The following is a 25,152-nucleotide window of genomic DNA, read 5'->3' on the forward strand; positions in this document are numbered from 1 at the left end:
TTACGCCCATTGGAAAACGTATGTTCCAAAACGACAATGATCCCAGAAAAAAAATTAAGGTTTAAGCATGGCGAGGGCGAGCCCAATCATAAGACCTAAACCCAATAGAGAACCTGGGGGAAACTGTGAGCAATATTTCTTAAGCACAAAATTGACCTATTTGCTGGAATTCAGAGGCAGTGTAATGACATTCCAAAAACGGTTATTATTAACTTGATAGCTTCTATGCCCAGAAGATATACAGACGTTATAAAAAATAAATCGAAAGCATTAAAATATTAACGTAACCTTACCTTGAAGTAAGAAAATATGTAGTTTGAAATTTAGTTCTGAGGTCTAAGTTGCCAATGTTTTGCACAGCCATTTTACGAACTTGTCAATTTTGTTCCAACAATTATAATGTTATATCAATAAAGTTTAGAAAACTAAAGAAATAATTTTGCTGTTTGATTTTCTAAACAATTTTTTTTTATGAAAAATGTTGGAGGTTCGAATTGCAAAAGTTTTGCACAGTACTGTATCTACTGGAGCTCAACTGCTAAGCACTCCAAAATTTGTCATGGCCGTTAAGATTCAGAAACTATTTTTCTACGATTTTCATTGACGTATAGACAAATTACCCTCCTATGTGCTGTTGCGGAATTTGAATTCTGTAGTAAGCTTTCTTGGACAATAATCTGATACTATTAAAAACTAGGGTCGGTTCTTTCAAAGAAAAGCTTTTTAAATATAATTTAACACAGTTCTAATTATTTCCATTTAGTTTGATTTAAAATGTAATAATTCTTTTTCTAGTTAGAGTTTTTTTTTTGACAGCTGTCACTTGATATATGCTCAGTTTGGTTTGCTATTGTATTTTTAATAAATGTTCATTCTTTGCAATAACATTGAATTATGTTCGTCTTGCAATCTCTGACAATCTCTTCGATTTTGAGAAATCAACTATTTATTCTAATTATTTAGCTTTTGAGGAATCCATAAAATAACTTAATTGTATATCACTTTATGTTGGTAACACTATTTTAAATGGCGGCTTTTAAGACACATAAACAACGCTTCTAAATCGTAAAGATTTGTTTTGAAAATCAGTGTTAATTTATTCAATGAATTCTGATTTTTTCGCTCAGCAATTGAACTTCCATAAACCTTGGTTTGAAGGCAAGGAAGGAAGAGTTTAATAACCTCATAATTGAACGTTTAATGATTATATACTGTGGGGATGTCGCTAGTCTACTCTGATAAACCTAAAACTATTGACAACTTGAAGTACAATCTTCGCCAAGTTACTGACGATGTATGAAAAAAAGTCTTAGAAAATTTTACCTCCAGATTAGACTTCGTCCAAGCCAGTCGTGTAGGAAATATTCCAGACATCATATGCAAAACTTTTGTAAGATTTTGAGACAACATTTAATTTTAGTGAAATACTCAAGTTAGTTACTTAACTTTAGTTTCTATCTAATTCAATATTAAAATACTATTCTTCAAAAGTTTTAATTTACTGAAAAATTGGGGGTATTGAAAATCAGCTTTAAAAATATCCAATTTTTCGTCTCGAATTCTTTCCATCAACGGTTTACATTATTTTAAAATTAGTCTTTTCGAAACAAGGGACAGTTTTGTTTTCCACCTAAGCTCTGATATGTGTTAAGTTAAGAAGCCCTTAATCAATACTTTTAATTGAAATATATAGAGGTTACCTCATTGAAGCCATTTGGGCACACTTATTTTATGGGGCTATTTATAGCTATCATTGAAATCGATCCCGAAAAATGTTTGAATTGATATTTCACTGTGTTTCCCTTTGATTTGAAATGAAAATTATTATTAATTATTATTCCCTTTGATTTGAAATGAAAATTATGTATATATGTATGAAATAACACAAAGATTTTTTCTTGAGAATAAAAGTTTAATTGCGTAGTTATTTTTTTTACAAAAATGGATTTTCTACTTTCATGACGGAAATTCATTTTCTTGAACAGCTCATACTTTTATATTAAAAAGTGAAATGAATCTTTAAACTGATTTGTGTTGCAATTTCACAAAATTCCAATGACAGATTTCTGACAGTAAACATTTTCGGTAGATTTCCATATGTTTTTTTTCAATGATAAAAACCAATGATAGCTATAATTGGAGTCTAATTCTAGTTGTTAAATGATAAAACCTCCTCTGACAACTAATTCAGGATTTAGATTGTGAAAAACTTTTCTTAGGCCTATTATATAAAAGCTTTTTATATACTTATCAACATAGTTTTTGAAGTTTCGTCTAAAATATACAAATTCATAGCCCAATAACTTATTTTAAAACTTTTAAATCAGGAACTAAATAATATTTAACATTTTGTGTTCTAGTTTTCTTAGCATTAATTCTTAAATTGAACTTATGGCTTCGGCACACGCAAAGCGTTTCAACAGAATCTACATATTATTTATTTATAATGCTTTTTCAACACCGTGTTTCACCACTTCGTTCGCACCACCATGTATCGCAGCTTAAAAACGCATCATACAAATATAAGATAACATAAGTAGGCAGAAGCCTTAAAGTATTTAAGTATTTATTTAAAATGATTTTTAAATGTTCGAAAATTTTAAGAACATCAAACTGATGACAACTGAACAGTAGAAGAAACTGTATGTATTGAGTTTTCCTTTTCCTATAAGTAGTTAACATAGCTTTAAGTGGTTCCGTAAGAACTTGCATAACTATTTACTTGCATTCCTTGTTTAGAGCTATCTAAGCACGTTTCAACTACATAATTTAACTTTTTCATCCAGAAATGTAGAAAGTTTTTGCCCAAAACTCGACTGAACTACTTCATTTTCTGTCTGAAGGATGTGTCAAATAATCCTTGTTCTCCTTGCAATAAGCAGATACGTAAAATGTATGCTTGTAAGTATCTTCAGGATGTAAGAGATAATGCAAAAAATGTCAAAGTTAAATGAAATCCTTTAAAAAAAAACATCACGTTTTACTGATTTGGTTCTTTCGAAATCATAAATCATTTAAAAGTTGGACACTTATAAGTGAGGTTAAGGTTATTGCCTGTTCTTGCAACTTTAAAGGGTTAATACTACTACCATAGGCAAATGTTATAAAATGAAATTGGCCATGAAAGAAGATATTTGATTTATGTTCGAATCATATTCCATAATTTGAAGATCTTTTACAGCTTGTTGCAAGTTTTCTTGAAAAGGAGACGTGTTAAGGAAGGAAAATTTTAAATTACGCTTCTGATTAACATATAGGCTCAAACTTATTTCGTTTGTAAGTTTTTCAAAGATTATCCCAAAACTTGAAGATTAAGAAAGTAGGTCCCTGATACAAAAAGCCAAGTTATTGTCCAATCCTTAATCGATTAACTGATGCATTTTAAATGTTTCTGAATAATTTTCGTAAATAAAATTCCTTTAGCGAAAAACAATGTTTAAATTAGTTTTTCTTTCCAATATCGATTTTGGAACACGCTATGAAAAAGTCATTCATTCATAAATATATATATATTTTTATTTATACATTTTATTTTTTATTGAAATCAAATATGTGCATATTCAGAATGTTGATATTTTTATTACATATATATTAAATTTCATTTTTAACATACCATGACCAGATTGCGGTGAAATCCTTTTGGGAAATTTGCATAGGATTGCAATATATGTATAAATACCATATGTAAAACGTGTAGTCAAAGTTTTCGTGACTTTTGGTTGATGGCAGTTTTTTTTTTAACAGAATTTGTTATAAGGCCATATGCACAAAGTTATGGAGAATAATTTAATTATGTTGTTGTAATTAAATCGATTTTATGGTCATTTTCTTTAATAAGGACATTTAAACAATTTGATTGTTACCAATTGTTTGTTTTTTGCTTGTAAGAAGTTGAAATTTTTGAATTAAGGGTTTAAGCTTAAAGCCACCAAAATCATACGTGTTTTAAATTTATTTTAAAAATTCTTGCTCCAATATCTTTTGGAAATACATGTCAATTGCCTTATTTTGTTATCCTTATTAACCCAAATAAGTTTTCAACGTGGAAAATCAGAAAAAAGCTCACGTTTCGAAACAAAAACGAAAAAAATGGCTCTTATACGTTTTATAACCCTTTTTTTTTTAATTGTGAACAATATATGAAAACAACTTAAAATTTATTAATATTCTGTACCAAATTTTAGCCTGTACTTTTAAATTACTTTTAGATAATTTCTTAAAGTATTTTAGTCGTGCTCGTTCAGGATGATGATAATTTCTTTTAGGAAAGAGTGTGTTTGAAGGAAAAAGAACGCCTTTGTGGTTTGAATATTGGTCTTATACTGAAGAAGTAGAGGCAGTTAAAATGATTGCCGTTTAGTTGAAGGACTTAGCATCTTGCCCTAAATGCAGGGGTTTTCAACAGGGACGCTACAAAAGTAGAATTACAGGAACAGCAAACGGGGCGCCATATTTCTTGCCGCTTTTTTGGCATTCCTCTTCACTAAGGTTTAAAATTTCATGAAGTAAAGATATACGAGCCAAAAATAAGTCGAAACTATTAAACTTTGGAACTTCAGAGTCAGTGGCCTCAACGTTAAGAGCGCTACGTCCAATTTATGGTTTTCATTATATAACCTGAGTTGGTTAGAAGAGATCATGAAAGCACCATATCCGAGAACGTTGTGCAGCATTAGGAAAGCACAAAATAGCTTTTTAGCGCCCTGGTTTGATCTACACTCAACAAATTTTCCTGGTAGGCAAAATCTGGTAGAAAATACCAGCCAAAAACCTGGTACAATAGTCCAGATTTCGTGGTAAATAACTCTAGATTTACTGGTAAAAAGAAATCTGGTTTTATTTACCAGAAATCTGGTTTCCTGGTAAAATTTTTGACAGAAAATTTTCTGGTAAATATTACCAGCGTCCTGGTAGAAAGTATTTTTTTCCTGGTAAAATGAAGATTATCTGGAATCTGATAAATATAACCAGGAAATTTATTTTCTGGTATATTTTTCCTGGTAGATAAAAGCAGTTTTCTGGTACTTAATACCAGAAATTCTGGGAGTTTAAGAATTATCTTTTTTCTGGTAAATAAAACCAGGAATTTTATTGTCTAGTAAAAAATATTCTGGTACATTTTATCAGGAAAAAAATATTCCTGGTACATTCTAACAGAATTCTGGTACATTTTTATCATCAAAAAAATATTCCTGGTATATTCTACCAGAATATTGGGTTTATTCCCGGTATAATTTTTACCAGGAAAAATAATTCTCCTGGTATATTTTAAAAGAAATCTGGTGTATTTTACCAGGAATTCTTCGAAAAATCTCCTGGTAAAATTTCTGGAAAGGAAATTAGACGCCTGGTAGGAATCTAAAACCACATTTTTTGGATAAATTCAGCGTGAAATCTGGTCACCGGTACAATTTTTTTTTTGAGTGTAGAGTGTAAAAAGTTCAGAAAATTATCATTTGGATGGTTAAGAGCTTATTGTCCCTCAAGCTATGAGCACTTTAAAAGTCAATATCTTCAAGCAAACACCTATTACAAGAATTTAGGTTTAAAAAAAAATACTTTGAGACAAAAGCTAGACGGTTATCGAATTATATGAACTCAAAGGACTTTTGCAAGTTGGTGGTAAAACCTTTAAAATTCATCCCAAGTTGAACCCCTTGCTTTTGGCAGACCATTCTAAAAATTTGCTATGCCCATTTCATGAAGGAAACAACTTTCATTTTGCACATCCAGGTATTTATAATGAAGTTTTGGACACAGATATAACCAACGAAGAAGTAGATGCAGCAATGAACAAAATGAAAGATGGGAAAGCGGTAGGCTCCAATGAGATACCAGTGGAAAAGTATGGAACCGTTGAGTTAATAAGCAAGCTTACTACAGTTTAAAACGAGATGTTAGAATTTAGCAATCATTTTTCCGATCCACAAAAAAGGAAGCTGGTCTGAGATGTCGAACTATGGAGGAATATCCTTTTTAAATTCGTGTTATAAAATATTTACAGCTGTTCTCCAAACACGGCTTAGTAAATGAATTGAAGAAAATAAGCTGTTAAAAGAATTTCGGGCAGGCTTTAGATCCGGTTACTCAACAATCGATCACATCTTTGTTCTGAAAAGCATTGCGGATTCATTTATAAGAAGAAGGAAGAAGTTATACGCGTTTTTCGTGGATTTTAAGTCTGCATTTGACACGGTGAATAGTCAAGCTCTTTTCTATAAGCTCTTTGGTATGGGAATGTCGTTACAATTTGGAAGAGTCCTGCAAAGCTTGTATATGGACATAATGCAGCAGTTTGGAATGGTACAGAAAGGTCGGATTGGTTTGGAACTGAATCAGGCGTTAGACAAGGTTGTACGATAAATCCAAGACTATTCGCTCTATTTATCGAACACTTAGTCGATTTCTTACCTGCTGGTTTTGAACACGCGGGAGAATTAATTGCACTCTTGTTTGCGGATGATATTGTGGTTCTCGCGTCATCTCCAGAATCACTTCAACTTATGATAAACCGGATTTTTGAGTACTGTAAAGTATGGAACCTAATAGTTAACATGGAAAAGTCTAAGATCATGATTTTCTAGAACAGGGAGGTAGAAACTGCCACAGTGAAAAGTGGAGCTACAATTGTGAAAATATAGAGATTTTCAAAGAGTTCAAATATCTTGGAGTAATTTAAAAAAATTAAGTATGGAAACGCATCTGAGAGTAAAGCTTACAAGTACAAGAGCTGCCATCAGCGCATCTTGGAGTAGGTGTTTCTGTACACTGTTTTTAAGGCAGTAGCAGAATCAATCTTATTATATGCAGCTCAAGTATGGGGAGCAATATGAAGATGTGGAAAAGGGTCTTCCGGCTGCTACCAAATACGCCGAAGTATATTTATGTTGCAAACGGGACTGCAGCCACCATTTGTGCAAACACTTCGAATATGGATAATTACCTGTTACCGAAGATAGTGGCACTTCAAACTAGTCGAGAGAGTTCAGGATGATATGCAGAATGGATGAAGCTTGCTAGGGAGAGTTACATGGACCTTAACATAGATAAGTTTGATTTTAATCAATGGAAAGAATCACTGTACCACCTTATTGTAAAAGTGGTTGATAGTTTATGGGGAAAATGCCTTAATGAAGTAACTGGGTCTCTGCACAGAGCAATTTACAGTCAACTCAATCGCAATTTGGAAGCGAAGAACTATTTCCGGGATGAATACAGCGTAGAGGAGATTTCGATGATGGTAAAGCTGCGTGGTGAACTCTTACCTCTTAACTTCATTCCACATATAGAGGATTTAACAATATTATGCTCCTTATGTAATCTTCAAGTGAGAGAAGCTGTATTTCACTTCATGGGTAAATGTCCAATTCTTAAAGACATCAAAAGAAATGTTCTTGGAACGGGTTTATTGAATTAAAACTGAAATTGCATCATTGTTGAACAAAGTCGACGTTACAAAATTGTTTATGTACTGCAAGCTGGCTATTTATTGTTAATGAGATTTTCTGAAGGTAATTGGAGAAAGTCCCAAGTGTGTCTCAAGAGTTGGGCATCTCTGTGACGTCGTTGCGGCGAATTTTGCACAAAGATCTTGGCCTACATCTCTATACGATTAAATTGACGCAAGAACTGAAGCCGCTTGATAACCAAAAGCTGTGTATGTTCATCAATTGGGCTGAGAATCAACTTGAAAATGATTCGGATTTTCATCGAAAAATCATCCTCATCGATGAGCCTCAGTTTTGGCTGAATGGCTTCTTCAATAAACAAAATATGCGATATTGGTCAGGCTTCATATGTACATCATTGCATCCCGAAAAAATGACGGTTTGTTGTGGTTTATGGAACAGCCGCGTCGGTGGCATCATTTGGCCGAACTATTTCCGTGAAGATCAAATCCGGCAGGTTACTGTAAGTGGGGATCGCTTCCGTTCAATGATAGGTAACCGAGTATTTTTGGCAACAATTGGATGATATGGACTTGGAGGATATGTCGTTAAAACAGGTCGGTGGCAGAACTGTTAAAAATTAGGTTCAGCGTCTGGACTAAAAAAAAAATCTTGTAGCGCTCTTATTTAAAAACCCAATATTAAAGATATTTCCTCATATCTTAGCAAATCTTGGAAGTAGTTTCTGCCTCCCAGATTGTACTTAAGCATGCAGTAAATTATCCAGCTGTTAGATTCTCGAGCCTTTGTTATAGTTCGTGTCGAATTGGTTCCTCATTTTTTCGTATAAAGAGTATAATTTTTCTAAAAAATGGTTTATATTGTTTAACTCAACATCTTATGTCTCTCCATAAGCATTTGCAATAGACAGTGAAAAAGACTGGTTCTTGTTTTTTTACAACTCATATAAGAGCGTTTTTTTTTAAGTCTTGATTTTGCATAATTACTGTAGATTTTGCTTTTGTAACTAAAGTGTGATTGTTAATACTTTCAGTAACTCGGTTTCTAAATAAAATTTTAATTAGCTAGGCGTATTTCCAAGCAGGTTTAAAATTTGCTTTAGGAAGTTGCGATACAATTTTTGAATGTCTTTAAATTTCAAATTAATTGGGAGCTAATACTTTGCAAATTGAAAATTCAACACAATATACACAACAGCTGATCGAAATGACATTTATGCTTGTACCAAGTTTCTCAAACTTGGGTAAGTGCTGCCAGCAAATAGTAAAGTTTTAGCGATCACTTTACACAGAACAAAGAGAAGTTGATGATCAAAATTGACTATCAAAAGTGTAACAATTAACTATCGCCTTACGCGATTCCATCCCTGGTCTTATTTTCCAAAATAATTTTGCTTTATTTCACTTTGTCAAAGCGCAACATGACCAACTGCTGAAAGTTGGTCTTATTTCACCAACAAAAATTGATAAAGCTGAATGAACTGTATGTTTTTTAAATACTTAGGTTTCTATTTTCTAAAAAAATATTTGCTTGCTTTTGTTTTTTATTTAAGTTAGTAACAAATTTCATGTAACATGAAAAAAGTGTAAACATTTTCAAGGGACATTACCAATTTGTCTATGGCTTGGATCTTGGACTTACATAAATGGGATTGATATAGTATGAAAGCTTACAATAAGCTTAAGCTGAAGAAAAAAAATATGAATTTCCAAATTCACTATCAATATTTTGTCTTTTTTTCAAACACTCTTGAGATATTTTAATAAAACTCCTATACAAAGATATTTAAAATAAAATCCATCAAGCTATTTTTAATTTTTAGAATTCTACCACAATCAAGACTAAATCTGCTCTGGGAAATTCATTCCTTAATAGTTTTGAAAATTAATTACAAGATGCTTTAAATATCTTTTACATCTCTCCAAATAAACAAATATCATTTTTACTTATTTATTATATTTCTCATTAAATCAAATCCTTGAAAATGTTCACTTTCAAATACGATACTTTCACTTAAAGAATTAATTCAAGTTCAAAGGTAAATAAAGAAAGTATAATAATGTTCTTTTTCTGCTTATTTAAATTTAATTTAAAGTCTTATTTTTTGGTGTTGTCTGGAATCCCTTTAGTCACTTTTGTACCTGTTTACTTTGCTCTGGATTTGGATTTAAAATTGCAAAAACTCTAATCTTGATATAAATAAATTTTCCTTTCATTGACACCTTCTCCTAAATGGAATTGTGTGTACTCTTTATACACGTTATATGTTAGATTAGGTACCTACCTACTTATATTCTCATTTGATTTATAAAATGTTTCTCTCTGGCATCAACTTTGTATAAAATAAGTTGACAAAAGATTAAATTCTTAAATTATGTTGCTAATCCACTCATTGAAAGTAAGCTTTTTAAGTAAGAAGAAAAAGGGAATGGTTCGTTGTTCCTAAGTCTAAGATTCTGTAAATCACCAAAGGCTTCTGTGTGAACTTTAGCATACAATTTTGAGAATTTTATGCTTAGGTTCCAAAAGACTTTAATAATTCTGAATTTATTGCAAAAAAAAAAGAAATTTTATCATTTATACAAAATTTTCAAATACTCAATTTTGTTCTTCAGAGTTTTTAAAATACAGAAATTTGAAAAACAGAATTTAAAAAACCCTAATGTTGGATACTTACAGAATAATGACTTTATCCCGAAAAAAGGTAAAGTGAAGTAACAAAATTATTATTGACAAATATTTTTCAAGGATGATGAACAAATAAAAACGAAATACTTAAGAATTTGAGTAATTTAGAAAATATTCACGGAGTCTTAAATGTTCTAATTTAAATTCTAAAACATTTATTAAAATTTTTGAACATCCAAAATTAATTTAAAAAAAAAGAAGAATAAGAAATAAAAATAATTTTGTATAGGTATATTGTCAATTGTTTAACTTAGGAAAATATTGTACAATTGTTTAAAGAAACAAAATCAAATGTATATTGGATTAGAAAAATGTTGTAAGGTTATTTGTTGATTGTTTTTTTTTTTCTTTCAATGCACAAGCACATGCTTTCATCGTAGATAAAATGTAAAAAAGTTTAATTAATGATGAAATTAGAAACAAAGAGTTTCATATGAAAGCTTAGAAAAAAGATGCAAATTATTAACTATTGTTTATATAGAGATAAGAAGTCGTGAAAGTTGATGGCTTTTTTGATTGGTGGGATAAAAAATTATTCTAAAAGTGATGTTTTGGTTTTAAAATGATAGTTCCTGCTCGTAAAATTATTTTTAAAACCTTATTTTATTTTGGAGTCAGAAATATCGTTTGTCTTGTTAAACTAAAGTTATAACCCTTTTAAGTCAGTGGAGCTATCACAAATAAAAGTAGTGTTCTATAATGTTTAAAAGGAGGATAGACATTTTTAAGCTTAATGTATGATTGCAAGTTTGTAAGCTTTATATTAAGCTAAAAATGATTGAAATAATATATTAATAAACATAAACCATGAGCTCAATTAACAAAAAAATTGATACATTTGTTAATTGGCAGTAGCTTTAAAGCAAGTGCTCAAAAAATTATACTTTATTTAAAGTGTTTCAGGATTTGATATGGAGGTGACTTGAAAAAAGGACAATTCGAAAATGTACAATGAAATCGTTAGATCAATGCAAGTTAAACAAGTGCAAAACGGTGCCTTTTCAATGAGCCAGACCAGTTTTTGGACAACCAGCCACATCGGACACGAACAGAATACATAAGGAACAATGTAGGCACACACACTTCAATAAACCTTTTAGGACTCTCTTTCCTGACAAGAATGAATGAGAGGATGAGTTGTTAATACCCATAAATACTGTCTTTTAAAAACGGAGCAGGAACAGCTTTCTTCGCTGATACCCTTGAAAATCTGGACAATTGCTTCAAACTTCCCGAGCCAGCTGAGGTATTGGCTCTGATATACGATGCAAACAAGGTCTCAATGATGGCACTATCTCAGGTTGATATCACTATGTTTATTGATAGTAAAAGGGTATTTTGATCGGTTCATGCCAAAACAATTAAATCGAAGCTAGTAAATTGCTGTCGCCAAGAACTTACGATTCTCAACTCACATCATAACATAAGACTCTGCTATGTACCAGGTCACAGCGAAGTACCTGGGTACAAAAGAGTTTAGAACTGGCGAGAATAGCTACACAACTAAACCAATCTAGTGTAGACTCAACCATTTTGTGCACTAAAACGCATAATTGGTAACAAGATATTCTAAGAAACTGATGAAAGATGAAAACGCCTTGAAACATGTGCTATTGCTCAACTTAAATTGACTCGGACCACTACCTACTTGTAGCCAATATACGGCTACGGATATCCCGGTACAACCCAAAAAGAGAAGTACTGTGAGAAGTTTCGACGTTAGACGGCTACAATCGCAAGAGACTGCCATGTAGTTTTCCAATCGAGTTTCTAGTTACCTCTTACCCTACCCTGCCTGCATTAAGTATTGAAAAATAATGGCAACATTGCCTTGAAGCCATTAGAGACGCCGGGCCGCCTCTGAAGTGCTAGGTCTCACACGGCCACAACAGCGAAACCCCTGGCAAAACAACAGACATAAAAAACGGCGCTGCACAGAAGGACCAGAGCTGCTTGTGAGATCTACGAACAGAAGAGGAGAGAGGAACACCGGCTTCTTATATGGAAAAAAAGAAAGCATGAAAAGCGCGCAATCGAGGAGATAGACGGGTGTCACAACAGGAATGAGGTTCGTAAATTTTACCAATAGGTAAAAAAACCTTCCAAGGGTACCAGCCACGAACCGAAGCTTGTAAAGACGATTAGGGGAACATCTTAGCAGAACCGCAGCCTGTGTTGAGAATATGTAAAGACCACTTCTCCAAATTATATAACGGCGATGACGAACCGAATTCCGCTGTAGGGGAGATAGAGCCACTCAAGTTATGCGACGCAGATCAACAATTCCGTCTTCCCGACCTCGACGAAGTGTAGATAGCTATATTTAAACTGAAAGCAAACAAAGCTGCTGGAACTGACGGCATCGCTGCCGAACTATTCAAAGCAGCAGTCGATGACTTGGTAGGGAGCATGCACCAACTCATCTGCAAAATATGGAAGAAAGCATGCCCGCATGAAATGAGACCCTCTTTATTGCACCAACTACAGAGGCATCAGTCTCCTTAACATTTCATATAAGATCCTCTCTGCCGTATTATGTGAACGTCTGAAGCCGTTCGCCAACAACCTGATAGGTTATCAATGTGGCTTCAGACCAGGAAAGTCCACTATCCACCAAATATTCACCCTATGACAGATCTTGGAAAACACCCAAGAGCTTCAAATCGATACCCGCCATCCCTTTATCGATTGAAATCCCTTTCAAACTTATCCGTTTGTGCAGTGACACCAGTGCCGAAATCAAACGAAGAATAACTCTTGCAAACCGCTGCTTCCTTGGACTTAGACGGCAATTGAGAAGTAAAGTCCTCTTTCGAGCATCTAAAATCATCATCTATACGACACTCATCATCTCCGTTATCATTCATGGCACTGAGGCCTGGACGCTGTCAAAATAGGATGCTTCGAGAGAAAAATTCTTTGGGTGATTATTGTCCCGTATGCAACGATGGATAATGGAGAAGAAGATATAACGACGAACTGTACGGGCTGTACAGCGGCACTGTCCTATTTAACAGAATTAAAGTCCAACGGCTAAGATGGCAAGGTCATGTAGAGCGAATGGACATCAACGTTCTAGCCCGGTAGGTCTTCGAATCCAATCCCGAGGGACGGCGTAGTGGATGAAGACCGCTACTTAGGTGGCACACGCAGGTGGGTGAAGACCTCAACAAACTTGGCTTGCAAAGCTGGAGACAGCAAGCTAGGGACCGAGCTAGCTATCGAACTCGAAGACATTCTAGGAAGCAGTCTATTAGGTTTCATCAGAGTCTTTTAAGGGGTAACATAAGCCCATTCATAAATATCATAGATTTCAACAAAGCTTCAATAACATGAAATTTTTAAAATTTATCACAAAAGTGTTACAAATTTTGCAAAGCTTAAGTACTTTCGGCGAGTAGTAAAGCATTTGCCCAGCTAACAATAATGAATCAGTTATAAAAATTTCAGCTGTTACTGCTGCAGATTGCCCATAAAATTAGGCCTTATGAAATAGTTAGTTAAATATCTTTGACAAGACTCTAAATGCTTTTATTATTTAATGACATTTTGTTGAAAGTTATCCAACGCTAAAATGCAGGCCTGCTTTTCTATCGTCAGCTAACAAATAAACATAATTGAAGTAAGCAATTCATTTTCAGAGCTAATTAATTCTCAAAAACCGCCAGTACTATGGATGGAGATCATATGGACTATGCTCAATAATTTTAAAACATGGGTTGTCGAATGTGCCCCACATGTTAAACTCAAAAGCAATACCAAATTCTTTTAAAACAGGAATCGTATTCAATCCAAAAGTTTACTCTCAGGGTTATGCCAACAGAAATGGACATTTTGTTTTAATGTTTGAAAAAAAGGACTCTCTCTGAGAGATTTTAAAAATTTAAACTTTACAAATATGGAAATTGTTTATTTTATAAGGTTGAAAGAAGCTAACAATTTGAATTATAAATTTTCTTTGAAAAATTGAGGAACAATTTATTCCCTTACATCAATTTTGAGCCATACGTATTTATTTTTAATTCTCACCACTATTTTAAGAATATACAAATTTCAGTTTGAACTTCCTTAAATTCTGACAAAAAGAACTTTCATAGAATATCCTTTTCCAGGAATAACTTAAACAAATTGTTATCTTTACTCTCACATCAAATTTGGAAGAAGTCTCGAAATAAATATAAGGAAATACTTTTATGTAAGTTAATTCATATATTATGAAATAAATATATAAGCATATATTTTTTGTTTTATTATGTAACTAAAATGTATTTTTACACATAGTAAAATATTAAATGGTTCAATTAATTGCGAAAAGTTAACGTGGAAGATGAAGAAGTTGATGAAACTATATAACCAAAAGAACCAGAGAGTATCTTTCGACTATCGATAGCCATGAGAAGCTTCAAAAATTATGTTGTACCCTAAAGTCAAAAGGAACTTACAATAACCAATTTCGTTTTTATAAATAAAACAAACACTAAACTTTGCAGACGACTTTCAAGATTACTTTTATTCAACCTTTATGTAATACTAATAGAAGAACAAGATACCTTCATCTATAGCACTACCGATAGTAAAAATCGAACAAATACCCAAGAGTCTTGGAAACACATTATTTTTCCAATTAATAAAAAACGAGACCAAAAACTTGGAATACAACAACTGCTGGGGATAATCTTTATTTTTTGTTGTTGTTCTTTTAGGGTTTTCATAAATGAAAAGACTTTTGTTTCCAAAGGAAGAGGGAACAGGGTTACAAGTAACATTCTGGTTATTCAAACTATTTCGAAAATATAATTATAAGCTAAAAATAAATTAAATCTTTAATTAAATAAGTACATAGTACACGACCAGATTACATAAACTTGACCGTGTTTTTTAAGTTAAAGGTTAGTGCGGCCACATACCTTAAAGACTCAAAGGATTGTACTAAAAAAAAACTAATGATCAAAAACAAAAGAGGACTTTTTTAAATAAAGGTAATATAAGTTTTTCATTTTTTACAAAATTCTCATACGTTTTTTATATGTTGAATAGATTGTTGTACCCTTTTTTCAAAATTGTGGAACTGTAGGATCTTTGATAAAAATCAGATAAAAATTAGAAACGTTTTTTATTCCCCAAAATAAAATTTTAAAAAGATTCTAGAATTCCACCTACCGATAACTTGCCATTGGTTCCTTCTAAAAAATTGATATGTTAATCTATGTAACAAGTCATTTAAGTTTAAGCTTTTTTTTCTGTCGAAATATATTTGAGAAGCTAAATCAATAATATAGAATTTTTGATCGGAGATTGATATAGTGTAAGAATGAGTTACAAAAAAATCAATACTGTATTTTAATGGGATGAAACAAATTGTCAAAAATCTTGTCAATTTGTTTTTCTCAAAGTTTTAAAAAACATTAAAGATAACATTTTGTATGCGAAAAAATAATTTTTAGCAAATATTGTCAACAATTTTATTTTGGATAAGATAAAATAAGTGTGGTTTCAATATCCTTGTTTTATTGGAAAATCTATCAATAGTATAGTAGGATTTTACACGAATAGGAAAAACAATATCCGCAGTATGAATACTACAGATGAAAGTTCAAGTAGAATCTTACTACAGATGGGTTTTTGACATTTATACGAGTCTCGAATGGATCTTATGTGATTTTTTTCTCAAATGTTGGTACGATTGATATTGCATTCGTATCTCGATGGCTGTGTTCGTTGAGTAGTTGTGCATTTGGAATCATGTTTTTTCATTGGCGAAAAAAATTATGTTTTCTTACAATTCCTTCTTAAAAGAAAATTTGCTGAAGTTAATTTTAACTTTTGATTTTCACAAAACTCCTATTTTTTTTTTTTTTTTTTTATTATTCTGAGAAGTCTTCTTTTAGTTGTACCAATTTTTAAATACAAAAATCTGGGTTTTCTTTGGAATTTTTGTACTATACTATTTATAGAATGCAAACAAAAAACACGGGTAATATCTCAATTCTGTTGACGAAATATTTGTATACCTTATTTAACCAGCTTTAAGTAGTAGTAGTAGCAAGGAAAAAGTTGATTTGTTTTTGAATGCTACTAAATGTTAACAAAATGTCTTTATTACAAGAAGAAAAAGCTTTTTAAGAACAGACTGATACCTTGATAACTTTTCATCCCGTCTGTAGATTTGTCTTGCTAAAAATGTATCTAAATATTTAAAAAAATATTTTGTGTCAGATAAACAATTGGAATTCAGTATTTTTCTTTCTTCTCCTTAAACTTTATCAGCTTTTTTGTTGTGTTTGTAGGCTTGTGTTTTGTTAAAAACGAGATATTCAAAATCGAACATCAATTTTTTAAAATTTTAACGAAAAAAAACTGACTGTTGTTAAAACAAAATAAAAAAAAACTGTCAATTCGGTATTTTAAAACCTGTATCATATGTCAAAAACGTTATTTTTCGTTGTGTAGAATAATTTTGTAGATAAAATAATTTTCTTTCGTAAAATATTCGAATTCAAAATCATCTTTTTTAGTTTACATAATTCAAAATTTAATTCAAGTTGCTTGGGTTATTGGTTGTGAGATGTTTTGAGTTAAATTACTTTCGTTAAAAACCACCCACTCAATTTTGTTTTTTTTTTGTTTGTTATTATCTGTACAGCAATAATAATTTTAAGTCAATATTCCTACTGGTTCTTGAGCAAAAATGGTATCCCGAACACATGCAACTACAGGCATCTCTGTAAAAATATTTGATTTAGGTTCTTTGAAACGTCGAGGAATGTTGAACTGAAATTTAAAAACCGAACGGGAATCTCTCAAAAACATTTGATTAAGATTCTAGGGATCTTAAAACGTCAAATAATGTTAAATACCATCAAAATGCGAAGATTTTTTGCTTTCAAAAAATTCAGTGAATTATTATTAAAAAAAGAAATTGTTGACACAACTCAAATATTTTAAGAACCAACAAAAATATAACACTCAGAAAAAATTGTTTATTGTTGAAAATTACGTTTTTGAAATTTGGTAACATTGCAATTATTACATAATTGTTTTTTTTTTTTTATTAAAGTCCTTCCTGAAAATACTACTAAATTGATTTAAAGTTCAAATTGTTCAAAATTTGACTTGAAAAAGCCAATAATCAAAATCGATTGCAAATATTAAGTTGCAAACTTTTGAAGCTATTTTTTTAAATTTGGTCTTTAAGATTATTATTTCAACAAATCATATCTTAAACAACTTTAAAGATGTTTAAAAATACATTCAAGCTTTCTGCTAAATATAAATGTCAGTGTTAAAAAATGTTAGAAATTGGTTTTAATTTATTTTTAATTATATCCCAATTTAAGAACATTATCAATAGCTTATACAACAAAAATAGTTAATATTTATAATTGGTTTTTAATCGTTTAATTTTTGTTTGTTGAAACGTATACTATACGTATATATATTCTTTGGAATTCGGATGCAAAATTTGTTGTTTAGTTTAATTGCATTATGGATGTTTTTACAAACAACAGTTTAAAAATGTATAGTTAACTTGTTAATTTTTGACATATTTATAATTGCAACATTTTTCAGATATAATTTTTCATTTTCCGAAGGGTTTGAAAACAATTGTCAAGTTTGAAAATTTGAACAAGGTTTTTATTTTAAAAAACAAATCAGAGTGCAAATAGAACAAAATTGTTATCAACTAATAAACCAAATAAGACAAAGTTTAAATTTTTACTCATGAATTGATTGACGAAAATGGTAAAAATTAAATTAATTTTTAATTTCCATTAAAAGAATATTTTATTTCAATTAAATAGTCAAAATAATTTCAAATCCCAGTGTGAAAAAATCTTAAATATATATTCTCAAACACAGTCTGTTTCACACCACAATGTACATTTTCCAAAAGCTATTTTCGAGTATGGTTATTTCAAGTAGAGATAGTGCGGATTGCCTACAAAGATCGTGTGATATGACCTCAGTTGATTTTTCAACCTCAAACCACCAATGCCCTGAAAGCTATAACACAATCTATGGCATTGGTCAAATTCAATCTGACTTATAGGTCAAATTATATGGAAAATTGGAGTTTTGGGATTTGCATTTGTGGTGGATATTTGAATAATGTTATAAATAAATTAAATGTATAGTACACAATGGGCTTTCATACATAATACATCAAACTTTTCAAAGATACATATCTCATTCTGGGTTTGTGTAAATGAAATTTTAACCATTTGCAATTTAAATTTCAGGAACAAGAACTGTGCTTTGATTGTGCTTTCTTGAAATCGAACAATTTTTTTAATCATTAGAAATCGATTTCTTCTTAGGTGAGTTTTTCTTCATTTCAAATATTCAAAAAAGTCTTAATGACATTCTCTGTTTTGAACACAACAAAAGTCTCTAGGGAAAAATTGTATTGATTATTATTTTTTTAAATAAATTCAGTGATGATATAAAATAAAAGTGATACAATTTTATTGTGAGTTTCAAAGTAGAAGAATTTGAAATATAGTCTTTTCTCTAATTTTTGAATTACTTTAGAATTTACTTTCCGTTGAAACTTAAACATTTTTAAGCTCAAATGATAAAAATAGTTTGAACACGTGGCATAAACCTTCAAAAGAACAAAAGCAGAGTAAATTCTAAGAACTATTGAAGTACTCTTATCTTAGTTATTTTGTTACATTTTCTGGCTGAAATTTTTGATTTCCTAGAATTTCATTAGGCATTTCTGATTTAATACTACTTACTAAAATGAAACAGTAAAACCGCTCAAAGTAATCAGAATAAGTTTAAATTCAAAAAAAATATCACATTACAAAAACCCCAGAGTGAAACAAAATTCATTTTTAAGAGTTAAGGGTTTCAGTAAGAGGATTTTTAAAAAAATTGAAAAATTCCTGGAAAGTACACCATCGGTAATGAATGCCTATTAGCTGAGGTTTTACACAGGTTCTAAGAACATACATATTCAAATTGAAATAAAAACATTTAACTTTCAACTAATTACCTTAATCAGGGTATTTAATTTTACCACACTATTCACAACTTTTTCGAAATTTAAATAACTCGTAACACCTCAAAATTGTTTTAAAAATTATGTAAAAATACAGTCCGAGTTGTGAGGAAGCATTTGGTTTTTTAAAAATATTTGCTCCAAAATAAACCAATAAGAATTCGGAAAACATTATATGAAATTTCTGTGAGTTTTCAACAAATTTGCTAACTTCTATTTATTGTTGTAATGTGAAAAAGGTTTTGTTTTCATTTAATTAATTCAAAATCTTAGGTAATATACAATGAATTTTGTATTTCAATTTTTAATCAACTCCCATTGAAGTTAAACGGAAAACAATTCTAAAACAAGGACATTTTCAAGCTATCATAAAATGGGATCTCATGTTTTTTAATATTTGTAATTTTATGATTCCAATCATTGAAATTTTCTCATACTATTCCCTCCTTTTTCACGCAATTCGAAAGATTGTAAAATGATAAACCTAAAAATCGATTTTTTTTAATTACTTTAAGTGCAATTTTTTTTATTTTTCTCAATTTTAATCATGCGTTGTAAAAACTTTTTGGAAATGGTTCTCTAAGTGTTTAAAAGGCTGCATAATTTTTCGTCAGTTGTTTAGTATGACTCATAGAGGGTAAGTAAGTCTGCCTGGTACGATTATTACGGGTAGTAAAAGGGTTAAAGAGAACCTATATGAAAATTGCATGACATGAAATTTAAAAACACGTTTACTGTATGAGTTTTTGTTTTATTTAATTGAACTTCAACTTTGAAACTTTGTTTTGCATTACTGTGACTAATTTGTAAGGTGATAAAAGCATTTTTTCTGTTTTAGTGGTTAATGGTCATAAATTAGATTTTTAAATTATTCAAGACAACATTCGACAATGTCACGCCTCAAAGACATAGAAATAGTAATGTTAATTGGTCTAGAATGAAAACATTGTCCTAAAAAGTACTCGATATTAAAAGTTGAGTAAACAGTTTTAGGGATCTAAGTGGTAAGGGGGTAGGGGGGTTTTAGGCGTGGTCGCACCCAAGTTGCTCAAAAACTATAGTTTTTTGATAATACAATTTGACCTTTCATCGATAAAATTAATAGGTTTATAGAAAAACACTCGAAAATACTGGATTGTAGCTTATTTAGCAAAGGAAGTAAAATTGTATTTGTTTTTGGGTTACATTTGACAAAATATTTAAGAAGTTGTACCAAATAGAAAATGCCACCATCTTAATGACGCCTGTAAGTGAATAGGTTCTGAAGTTAATTCAAAATTCTCGTCAAAATTGATTTTATATAAGACTTGGACTTTGCAATACTGGAACATATTATATATTATTTAGATTGGGGAAAGTGAACTTATTATTTTCGATAAGGTATATGGCAATCCTACAATCTAACTATTTTGATATTTCAAAGAGAATTACTGCTACTTTACACGGCTGTGTTTACTCAAAACTTATTGTAAATCCAAGATTTGTGAAGGTTTTTGACAACAGCACATTAAACACATTATGAAACTCAAATGTTATTGAAATTGGTGTGATTTAAGATGATGTCAGAAATTGTGAATTGTTTTAAAATTCAAATTAAAGATGTTTGTGAAAAAATTGAAAATGATTTTAAACCAAATATAAAAATGTTTAATTTAATGAAATACTTATTGCCTTTAAATATACGTTTTAAATTTGAATTTCATTATAAAATGTTGACCCGTTTTTGACATATCGAATTTAAAAAAAAGTCATTGTTTTTCTAAATACAAAACCAAAAGTTTAGGCATTTTTGGTTATTAAATATTTTTTAAGAAAAATTCGATCTTGTTGAAAAAAACTTTTTTAAATAAATTCATTAGTTCCTGAGAAAATTTAAAATAAAATAACGACATTCAAAGAAGCCAAGTTAAGTTATATTTGAGTTGAAACAAAATTGTGTGGGGCTTCTATTAATTTTGTTCTTAAAAAACGCCTAATTTCAACCTTTTTCAAACATTAATTTAATATTTTTAACTCAATCTATGGGTTAGGCTGTAGGGCCGAGGAAAGACATGAAAATATTTAGCGTATTCATATTCCCTATATATTATTAGTTAAAAAAAATGACCCTTTAGGTTTGTAAAATCACCTTAGAAAATATTCTGGTGCATCAATTAAGTGACATTTTTTTGGGTTATGTTTGGAAAAATAATTTCTTTTCGATATCTTTAAAAAGATAAATGATTTTAATAGAAAAACTTGTTTACTTCTTTACAAAAACGTCTTAAGACTATTTTAAGATAGTAAGTTTTTTTTTTAAAGGACATTACGACGCTTATGTATGAAAACCAATTGATGCTCATTTCAATTTTTCTGTTAAAGTTTTAGTTTCTGAGATCTTAAGTTTTTTATTTCGCTTAAAATTTGTAGGTTTTAGATAAAACTATACCTATCATAATTGGTGAAGATATAAAAATTTCGTCAATGTAAATATTTGTGAAAAAATTGAAAATGATTTTAAATAAAATCAATAACGTCTTTATGACGTTTATGAAACTGACAAAAAAAAGAAAAAAATCAAGAGCAGAATTCTAAAATATACAATTCAGAACTTTTTTGAATCAATCCCTATACCTAAGATTAAGATTTATAAATATAACTTAAAAATAAGTCTATCTTCAAAATTTTAAATGTCATTTTACTTAAAAATATTACTTAAATCATTTTTTTCTTAAATCGAACTACTATTTATTTTAGTCTTCCACAAAGGTATAACTTGAACCTGCTTCAAATCTTTATTTTCAATTTTGAACTCAATCGCTCCGACAAGTAAAAACAGAGAGAAAGACGGATGGAATAACCGATTTGCTTGGATGTGTTCTACCATAGTAATGTCATTTTTGAAAAAATCTTGAATTTTTTTACGATTGCAAAACTTGACATTGACCTTCTTTTTCTGATCCAATTGACAGGTTTTAAGAAACAATGTTTAATGTCCCTTATTAAGGGACAATTTTTGTTGATTATAGTTATAAAAATGTGTTCTATTATAACCCACAACAAAGTGCCACTATGTTTAAAAATAGGTTTTTGAAATTGGTTTTAGTAACAAAAAAATTTCTCACAAAACGTACTTAGAGCAGTTTTAAAATACTAACTGGCAATTTCTTGACAAAGTTCTAATCTGAAAAACTCGGTTTATTGACAAATTAAAACTTGATTGAGTTATAACTTATGTCTTCATTGAATTCTAAAGCGTAAGAATAATTTTTTAAACCTCAGTCTTAGATAGAACCTTGATTTAATGGACCCTCAAATTTGGGGCTTCTTTCAAAGACCAAATTTTTTTAGATTTATTCAGGTTTTAGATCGATTTCCAGGCCACAAGGACATCTTATGTGCAATAATGAAATACTTTTAGAAAATGTATAAACATGGAAGGTTTGCCAACAAGTCATTAATATTAAATATAGAAGAGAAAATGATCGTTTACATTACGAGGATCTGAAGAAATATTTTAAAATAGGTACTAAACTTGTATCAATATTTTTTTGTTTTCATTTTTTACCTAGACATTCATTTTCTGGCTGAATCTGCTAACGATGACGTAAAGGTTTTTAATATAATAGTTTATATAAATTAAATTGGGTGGATCATATGCTATTCTAGAGAAAAGCAGGACTTTAATATGTTAAATGATGGTTTGAGTTTTCAGGAAACAGTGGAAAACAGACGAATTTCTTAAGATTTTATTCAAGTAAAATAAAATTGAGTTTTGAATGATATCAATTAAAACACGAAACACAATTTTTAATTCGAAGAAAGTAAGAATATCAAAACTAAATCCCAAATTTAATATGCGCTTCAACGAAAAATGACAGATATATTTAAGCTTGTACGTAAAATGACAAAATTTCAATGATATTTAAAATGTTTAGAACTCAAAAATGATTTTAAACCGAGTTCGACAAATATGATTAGATGTGAAGAAATGCTCTAGTTCAAAGTATTTTTAAAATAAAATTCCATGGAGCATTACTGCAACGAGTTTTTAATTTATTTTACATCTTCGTCAAGAAATTGCACAACAAATTTCAATACTTGTTTGTTTTAATCTTTTCGTCAAAGTTTGTATTTGAAATTTTTACGTTTTTCTAATATTCGAAATGTAACTTAAATTGGTGTTATTTAATGTGATATTAAAATTGTATCAATGTATCATGAAAGAAATTGTTTAAAAAAAATGTAAGATGATTTTAAACAAAATCTTAAACTGTGCCATTTGATGATATTGAGAAAATAATATAGTCAAAAATATTTCTTCCTCAAGAGTAGAATTCTAAGTGGTCCAAATACCATAACTTATTTTTTGAATCCCTTTATCTGGTGAACTAGGAGACTTAAAGCACTCAAATAAATTGATTTAATTCAGTTTGAAAAGTTGAAAGAAAGAAAATTATTAACTTTCAAATTTTATTTCAATGATCCATTTTTATAAAATTATTTATAAAGTTTGGATTTAATTTAAACCAAAATAAAAGCATTAAAAAATCACGACTGATTCGCACGAACTTGTATCTCAAAAAAGAATTTTCAAAAATGGGCCTTTATTTCAAGACCCAAAAATTCACCTTTAAAATCAGGGTATCTTTAAAATTTGAAAGCAATTCTGATTTTCAAAAAAAATATTTTAATCCATTAAATCGTATTCGAAAATCTTTACAGCGTGTTTAAATTGATTTCGTATTTGAATAAAATATTTTAATTTTCTCAAGAAAATATTTAGTATGTAGTTATTAAGTAATATATGTTTAACATTTGAAGTTTTTTTGCCTGTTTTTTTTTTTAGATATCGAATTTTGGTGCAATCAAATTAAACCAGATCATAGGTTCCTGAGAACATTTAAAAGCAAAATAATATAAGGGAACCCTTCTGCAACAATTCAAAAACATGATGTATTTTGTATTGAAAGAAGACAATTTAGGAAAATCTAATTTTTGAGAAAATTTTGTAAGACAATTTTTGTGGCAAAGTAAAAATCGATAATGACCAAAAATGCAATACACTGTAGAAAATATTGGCAAATTATTTCTATTAGGATTAAAGTAACCTAAAGAAAATACCACTATCTTGAGTTTTGTTTTGATAGCAAAAAATTTATTTTCTCACAACTTTTTTTGAATGATAAGGTTTTTGGTCTTTAAACAGAACGCAGACTCATGTAAGCTGAAATTGGGTTTAAAGGTCTTTAAATGTTTTCTTGTAGATGTGATGTTATTCGTAGGATTTGAAATTATGTTAATATTGTGCCAAAGTGACGCTTGGAAGTGGAAATGTGAAACTTCATATATTAAGAAATTTTTGAAAAAATCGATGCTGATTTAAAAAAAAATATGAAACTGAGCCATTTGATGATAAATATTAAGAAAACAACATATAATTAAAGTTATCTTCTGCAAGTTCGAAATTTAAGAGAACTAGAATGTGAATAGTTTTATTGAGATCGTTAATAAGGTGAACGTTTTTTCGCAAAATCGAATGTTAGAAATCAATCTTAAAATCTCATTTGAATATGATGGATTCTTGTACAGAAATAAGTTCGGATTCAAATCGAACTACGAATATTCATATTATTGAAGAATTAAATATCTATTTGAGTTTTTGAACAATGTTTTGAAACAATTAAAAAGATTGAAATGATTTTTCAAAATGGATATGATCCTTTCTCAAATGTATCTGTTATTCATGTTATGTTCATAAGATGATTTTTGGTATTTTTATAAACGAACATAATATTATAAATTTATTCTAAACTTTGTAAAATAAGAATAAATTTCATGACTTAAACAATAAAATTTTACAAAACAAATTTACGTAAAACAAAAATATAGTAAAAAATTAAAAAAAAAGAACAAAATATTGATATAAAAATAAAATTATGAAATATGATTTATGATTACATTATTTTGCTGAATTTGTTTTGCAATTAAGGAAAAAGCATAAAAAGCAAATAGCGTTTATATTTTTTTATTTATTTATTATTCCTTTTTTTGATTGTTTAATGTTTT

The 25,152-nt window shown here is 29.8% G+C and overlaps 1 protein-coding gene across 8 annotated transcripts in view; it reads right to left on the bottom strand.

Annotated features, from left to right (window-relative positions):
• LOC129949207 (potassium voltage-gated channel subfamily H member 2) overlaps positions 1 to 25,152 on the bottom strand; it is a 613,952-nt gene that overhangs the window by 79,192 nt on the left and 509,608 nt on the right. The gene's annotated exons all lie outside the window — the stretch shown is intronic.

Source organism: Eupeodes corollae, chromosome 3 (genome assembly GCF_945859685.1).
Source record: "Eupeodes corollae chromosome 3, idEupCoro1.1, whole genome shotgun sequence".
Lineage (NCBI taxonomy): Eukaryota > Metazoa > Arthropoda > Insecta > Diptera > Syrphidae > Eupeodes > Eupeodes corollae.